We start from the raw sequence: 7,759 nt of genomic DNA on the forward strand, positions 1-7,759 counted from the left end.
TGGGTCCTATCCCCATGCTTTAATAAACCACCATTTTGCACCAAAGACTTCTCAGGAATTCTTTCTTGGTCTTGGGCTCTGGACTCCACCCCACTGAACCTCACCTGTATTCCAAAACCGTAACAATAGTATGGTCTACCCTGAAAGTAAGTTTAAAACTCTTGAGAAAAGTATTACAGTTGGTAACACAGCTACTTCTTTTAACTGGTATTTCTGTAGCTAGACTATGTAATTTTAGAAACTATAAGATTAAGAATGACCATAATATTATGATAATTTCAAATCTGTGGCAGAATTTCTAGAATAAAATTGTACAAATCAATTGAAAGATGTTAAGACAAAATAGTAACATTATAAGACTTCTTCATCAGTCCCCTTATTTGATGGTCACACTACTTCAAAGAATGAAGAAGTAGACCAGGCAGAGTGGTGGGCAGCAAAGCAAGGTTTGTTGAGTAATAGCAAAGTGATAATACAAGCCTCCCAAGGAGGGAGGGACCTGAGAGAATTGCCACCAGAGTTTCTAAATCTAGGGGTCTTTATGGGCTTGTTTATAGGCTTTGTTTTAATCTGATTAACTCTCCCTATGCCTGTGTCCAGTCAGGTTTTTGTCACTTATCTATCATAAGGGAAAGAATGAAGGGCTCCTTTCAGAGTGGTGCAAAATCCTTTTAAGGGTGCTTTCTTCTTAGGACTGGGGCTCTTGAACCTGTTTGCCTGTCTTCCAACTACCCTTCATCAGTAGCAGTATATAAGACATTTATAAATCAGAATACTCAATATCATAAAGTGTCAAATATCAACCATATTTAACATTTAATGCAACTTTCCACAAAGTCTAAACCACTCTGTTACACTGATTTTGAAAATTTGTGTGCAAATTTTGTTTCTTAGATTAGAGAAAAATGAAAAGGCAAGAAACATGAACATGAAAACAAGGCAGTATAAAAAGAGAATGTTTTACTGAGCATTGGGTGTTATATGGAAGTGTTGAATCACCAAATTTTACACCTGAAACTAATATTACACTGTATGTTAACTACCTGGAGTTCAGGTAAAAACTTTTAAAAATAAAAAATAAATTTAAATGATGTTTAAATAAATGAAAAGATCAGTGGAAAAAGTGAAAGAAAATGAATGAGAAGAAACTAAAATCAAGAGACAATGTTTAATCAAGGTGGAAAGGTAAAGATAAACAGTAAATTGAAGGTAAAAGTAGAACAAAAAAACCCAAGAGAACAAGGGTAGTGGCCATATCAACAAGGAAGTCAGCAAAAGAAAACAAGGGAGGGAGAGAAAAAAGCACAAGTGGAGGTAGGCAAGATAACAAAAATTGTGCAAATAAAAAAGGCCCAGAGAAAGGACTATGCCAAAAATGAAGCCTAACAAGAAACAGAAAAAAAAATTAGGATGTTTATCAGAATAATTAAAAAAATATGAGATGGGGGATTTTAGGAAAGCAAAGAAAAAGAACAACATGCCAGAGTATTTGGTTTCTGAGTAAGAATTTGCTCTGAGAACAATTTAGATAGGGTTGTGGAGACCCATTGAACTCCTCAAATTAATATGATGATTATTCTAAAGTAAACACATATTTGAGAGTCATCAGATACAGAAGTCTTTTAAGAGCTTTCCCTATCTCTTTAAAGGCAGGAATGTCTGAGAATGAAACTACTATAAATGTCCTCTCTTCTCTGAGGGTATTAGATTGCCATGAGAAAGACAAAAAGTAATATTGCATCTGCATAAAAATGATTATCACAAACCTTCTTATATTCTGTTTGTTTTCCTCTGAACCCATTTGTTCTACCATAGAAGGCTCTCCTCCCCTCCATCTCTTCCCTTTCTGAAGCTGGCGATATAAACTCCTAATTTTAGTCATTTATGAGCTATTTCTTTTATGAATTCCCAAATGCAATTGAATAAAAATTTTTTTTCTCTTGTTCATCTGTCTTCTGTCAGTTTACTTTGCAGGCTCCAAACCCAATGTAAGAGGGGTCTAGGAAAAGGATTTCTTCCTCAGTAGGATCAGTAAGAAATCTTAAAGGTCAAGAAGGATATAAATTCAGATAATTTAAACATTAGAAAGTACTCACAAGTGAGAGAAATATCATGAATAAACAATGGAAGACAGAGAAATGACCTCAAAAACATAAACAAAAAGAGAGAGAGAGAGAAAATAAAGGAGAAGTTTTAACCATAAATGGAAAGCAATGGGGAAATGAATTAAAAGTCAAGGATCGAAGAACATCTGGGTGGCTCATTTGGTTAAGTGTCAGACTTGACCTCAGCTCAGGTCATGATCTCAGGGTTTTGAGATCAAGCCCTGTGTTATGCTCCATGCCAGATGTGGAGCCTGCTTAAGATTTTCTCTTTCTCTCTCCCTTTGCTCTCCTCTCCCTCATGTGTGCTTTCTTTAACCCCCCCAACCCCCCCCAAAATAAAAAAAAACCAAATAGTCAATCAACACACAGGGTTATGAGTTTTGAGGAAAAGAAGAGGTAAGAAGAGAAGAGGGTATGATAAAAAGAGAGGGGAAGGAATGCAGACAGGAACAGTAGACACAAAAGATGGGAGGACCTAAACTGAAGTAACAAGGAGAGAAAAGAGAGAAAATGAATAATACAACACAAATGTATACTAACCTACATAAATAAGATGATAGGAGGAAGCCTCAATGGAAATGCATCTTAAAAAAACACAGGTGTTTGTTTCAAGTTGCTTTATGAATCTGAATTTTACAGAAAAAAAAATATGTGAGGTTTGGCCAGAAGTAATGTTGCTGCAGTAAAAATCCTTGATTTACAAACATCTTCAATATTGTCTGTCATATAATACTGGTTTATACAATTATTTTTAAGACCTCTTAATTATATCTTCCTAAAGAGATTCAGAAAAATTGGGCATAAGAGGGCAATATGCAGGTCATAATAAGAGTGAAAAAATTTAGTTTGAATGTTAGAAAATTTTGGGTTTTAGGATATTAGCATATATATCAGAGTAGACAGAATGTGCATGAATGATCATTCATACCCTTACTGAAATAGTAATAATGCATGAAGTGTCTTATGGAAAATGGAAAAAAAATGTAGAAAACTATGTTGAAGAATGTAAAGAAATGTTAGAAAGGAAAAAAATATACATTTAAGATAATAGAAAAGAGTGGAAAAAGGAAGAAATGATGTATTAAAAATAGAGGGAAAGAGGAAAAGCAGGGAATAAGTCCAGAGGAAATTAAAAATAGAATTGCAAAAACAATAAGTTAAGGGCTGAGAAATGAACACATTTGAGAACAATCATGACATATGGAAAATGGTAAAGATATAAACAATCAGAAAAATATCAATTAATTAAGAGAAATATTAACATACAAGTGTGAAGATTATAAGAGGAAGAATAAATAATTTTTATCACACCACTGAGAATTATGGAATGAGAGCAATGAAAGGAGAAAACAGCAGAATAGAAAGACTAACAGGAAAGGATGAGAGAAATGGAAGAGAAAAGAAATGATAAAGGGAAATGATAAGAAGTGTGGGAGTAAGAACATGGAGAGAGGAGACTTATTGTTAAGGACAAACAAAATATTTAGCATAAGAAGAATCCTAAACAAAAAAAGAATTGAGAAGCAAATTCTTGCAAAAATGGCCAGGTCTCTCCCTTCATGCAAGAACTACAGACAGGGAGGGGACTTACTTCCTCTGAGCTCATCTCTGGTGGGCTGTAGCTGGGTGCAGGTGCCTGGGTCCAGGGCTATAGGAGGACTAGCTTGCTCAATCCCCAAGGACTGGAAATTACTTTGCACACAGTGAACTTCCTGATTCATCCAGAAGAATCACAAATTACAACAAATTCTCTTGATATGCTTAGAAATGTATTTAATTAAAGTCAGCACCTAAGGTCACAAACACCTTAAAATTTTAAGTGATCCTAGAGAGTTCTATAAGACTAGAGGAGGAAGTAAACTTAGAATGTTTATTGTTTTCAGTTACCAGGAAACATAAAAGATTTTACTGCTACAAATCAGCCATTCAGAGAGTAATCTCTTTCCTCTGAGACTTCAATATTGATCCATAATTTATGTTGGAGCATCCAAGCCTCCATTGATTTAATTAAAAAGTAATATAAATGCTGGATTCTGGGACTAATAAACCAACTGAATTTTTAGTTGAAAACCTAATACGTAGTAAGGGCTCTAATTAACATAAGTATATAATTTAAGCTACGGCTTAAAGCTATGGCTTTTATTGTTCCTTGTGGAATTTGTATAGTTGTTAAAACCTTCCATCTTGCAGACCAAAAAATAAATGAACCTGAAATTTATGTAGTGCCTGGTCCAATAAGATAATTGCTGACCTCGAATTTTTTTTTTTTTTTTTGTTTTTTTTGTACAAGAATATTAACAGAATCAGTGGGTTGGTATTTTGGAAGTGAGCTTAAATGAGTTTGATCTTATGTTAATGCTGTGATTTGTGGGAAGGTGGAGTTTCTTTCCCATGAATACCCTACTTTAGTACCCCCTTCCTTAGTAGCACAGGCATCCAAACCCAACTTCAGACCTAAAGATACATCTCTTCTCTCAGTTGATCATTCACAACTATTTACCAAGTGTACAGGTTTCAATATCAAAGGTTTTAAAAGTTATTGGTGGCAGAAGACATAGATATTTTTCCAAAAAATCCAGATGGTCAGCAGACACATGAAGATGTTCAAATCACATCATCAGGGAAATACAAATCAACACTACTATGAGATATTATCTCATGCCTGTCAGAATGACTAAAATTAACAACACAAGAAATAACAGGAGTTGGCAAGTATGTGGAGAAAAAGGAACACTTGTGCCCTGTTGGTGGGAATGCAAACTGGGGCAGCCACTCTGGAAAACAGTATGGAGGTTCCTTGAACAGTTAAAAATGGGGCTACTCAAGGCTCCAGCAATTTCACTACTAGGGATTTACCCAGAAAATACAGAATTACAGATTCAAAGGGGTACATGCACTGTTATGTTTATAGCAGCATCATCAATAGCCACATTATGGGAGCAGCCCATGTGTCCACCAACTGATGAATGGATAAAGAAATGGTGTGTTTATATATAAACAATGGAGTATTACTCACCTATAAGAAAGAACAGAATCTTGCCATTTGCAATGACATGGATGGAGCTAGAGGATATAATCCTAAGTGAAATGAATCAGTCAGAGAAGACAAATGCCGTATGATTTCACTCATACGTGGAATTTGAGAAATAGAACAAGCTAGCAAAGGGAAAAAGAGAAAGGAAGGCATACACTTAACAGACCTTTAACTATAGAGAACAAACTAATGGCTATCAGAAGGGTGGTGGGTTGGGGCATGGGTTAAATAGGCAGTGGGGATTAGGGAATATGCTTGTTGTGATGAGCACAGTGTGATGTATGGAAGCATTACATTACTATATTGTATGCCTTAAGCTAATAGAACACTGCATGTTAACTAACTGGAATTGACATAAAAACTTAAAAAAAATGACAAAATAACAGAACCAAAAATATATATATAGAAATAAAGTTCAGGACATATACACAGAATTTAAAATCTCTATAAATATGAAGTGTTGGGGCACCTGGGTGGCTCAGTGGGTTAAGCCACTGCCTTTGGCTCAGGTCATGATCTCAGGGTCCTGGGATCAAGTTCCGCATCGGGCTCTCTGCTCAGCCGGGAGCCTGCTTCCCTCTCTCTCTGCCTGCCTCTCTGCCTACTTGTGATCTCTCTCCGTCAAATAAATAGATAAAATCTTAAAAAAATATATGAAGTGATATTTTTAATGCATAAGTATTCTCCTTCAGGGAAGCTATTTTTGAGAATTACAGTAATATTTTTATAAACAAGGCATGTTTATCTTGACCTTAGTGTTCCTTTGAAGTTATTTTAGCAATTCTTGACATTTGCTTCTAGAACTAATTCTTCATTTCCTGAATATTGTTAGAGCATCTGCACAACTTACTGCTGAGGGTGATCATACCTCTTGGAGTCATCTCAAAATTCTCTTATTTTCATCAAGCTTACAAATCATTTTGGCTCCCTTTTTAGCTCTGCAGAAGTCTATCCATAGTGTAAGAGGCCAGTGAATATAATAGTTTCAAATGATACTGTTTTGGAAAGTTCTTCATTCTCAAATAGGGACTGGTTTATTGGGAACACTTTGTTACTTGTGTTACTCATCAATACCTTTTTATTCCAGTCCCATGCAAAGAAGCCTATAGATTTGATATTAACCCATTTAACTTTAGCTAATAACAATTATTTTCAGTGGGATTCCAAAAATATTAAATGTCTTTGGAGTAAGAAATTTTCTAGATGACATTGGTTGTAAGACAGTGCTATACATGTACAGAGTCACTCAGGGTCTTTCCCTCTGTACCACGTCTTTTCTCAGTATTTTTCAGGTCATAATATCACTTCCAAAACCACTGATAGACATGGCTCAAACTCAGACTGTTCACATACATTTTCCCATCTTTCTTTTCTTTCCAAATTACACATCAGATCTACATCTATGTCATCATAAGTGCTGTGGCCCCCTTCAACACCACTGAAGTTGCACAAGTGTATTATCTGACATACTGTAGCAGAAAGGAACCCAATAAACTTCACAAGGCTAATTTTGTAGGGAGCATTGTTTTATGAAATTTCCTGTGTGTTCCTCATGATCTGGACCAATGTGTACATGGTAACAGTCCACCAGACCAGCCTTTGCACAAACCCCTTTCCTGGAACTAAGGCCACCCACAGGATCCTGGCATCTGTGAACTGCTTTAGTTTTTTGTTTTTGTTTTTGTTTTTACTCAGCCAATAGCTACCTTACAATTTACAGAAGTTATAGACATAATACACAAGGGCTTTTTCTCTGTTCTTGTTATCTAGCAATCTGTCCTCTTCTACTGATGAAAAATAACAGATGATCCTTCCTAAACTGTGCCTTTGCAAAGATGAGAAAGTCCTCTCTATATTTCCTTCAGAAGTTTGAACACTCTCACTCACACATTTCTCTGACACAAAGGGCATGTGATCATAATTTCCCACACCACAATTTTAATGAGGTAAAATTCTGATAAGGCATTAATAAATTTTACTTTGGACATTTCATCAACATATAAAATAAATGACCAAAATGACCAGATACATGGAATAAAACATGTTTGAGGGTTGCCTGGGTGGCTCTGTAGGTTGAGTGTCTGACTCTTAATTTTGGCTAGGGATCGAACCCCACATTGGGCTCTGAGCTAAGTGGGGAGTTTGCATTAGATTCTTTCTCCATCTGCCCCCCCCCCATCTGCTCATGCCCTTTCTCTCTCTCTCAAGTAAGTAAATAAATCTTTACAAAAATGTTTGAGATTGCTGCACATGGATGGGGCTGTCTTTGACCCTTCCTAAAATAATTGTCAGAAATTTATGCTTGTGATTATTTGGATGCCTTTTTTAAAAAAAAGATCTTCTCTAATGTGAAATATCTATCAGAAAAATGACAGCAACTACACTTGCTGATTATGCTAGATTATCTTTATCAGTCAAAATATTTTATATTTACACAGGCATATACTTTAGATCCAAACAATACTTGAGTTTATTATATAGTTTTGATTATATCTGATTTAATTGTGGATCATGATGTAAGTGTGAATATAACTATGTTTCCTTCACACAGTGAATACAGATCAAGATTCCCCAAAATACAAATGTATTATACAATCTCAAATACTTTATGAAACCCACG

The 7,759-nt window shown here is 35.4% G+C and overlaps 1 pseudogene; it reads left to right on the plus strand.

Annotated features, from left to right (window-relative positions):
* The first annotated feature begins 2,478 nt into the window (after positions 1-2,478).
* On the plus strand, positions 2,479-7,097 carry LOC132027625 (vomeronasal type-1 receptor 2-like; annotated as a pseudogene).
* Positions 7,098-7,759: the final 662 nt, after the last annotated feature.

This window comes from Mustela nigripes, chromosome 12 (assembly GCF_022355385.1).
Source record: "Mustela nigripes isolate SB6536 chromosome 12, MUSNIG.SB6536, whole genome shotgun sequence".
NCBI lineage: Eukaryota > Metazoa > Chordata > Mammalia > Carnivora > Mustelidae > Mustela > Mustela nigripes.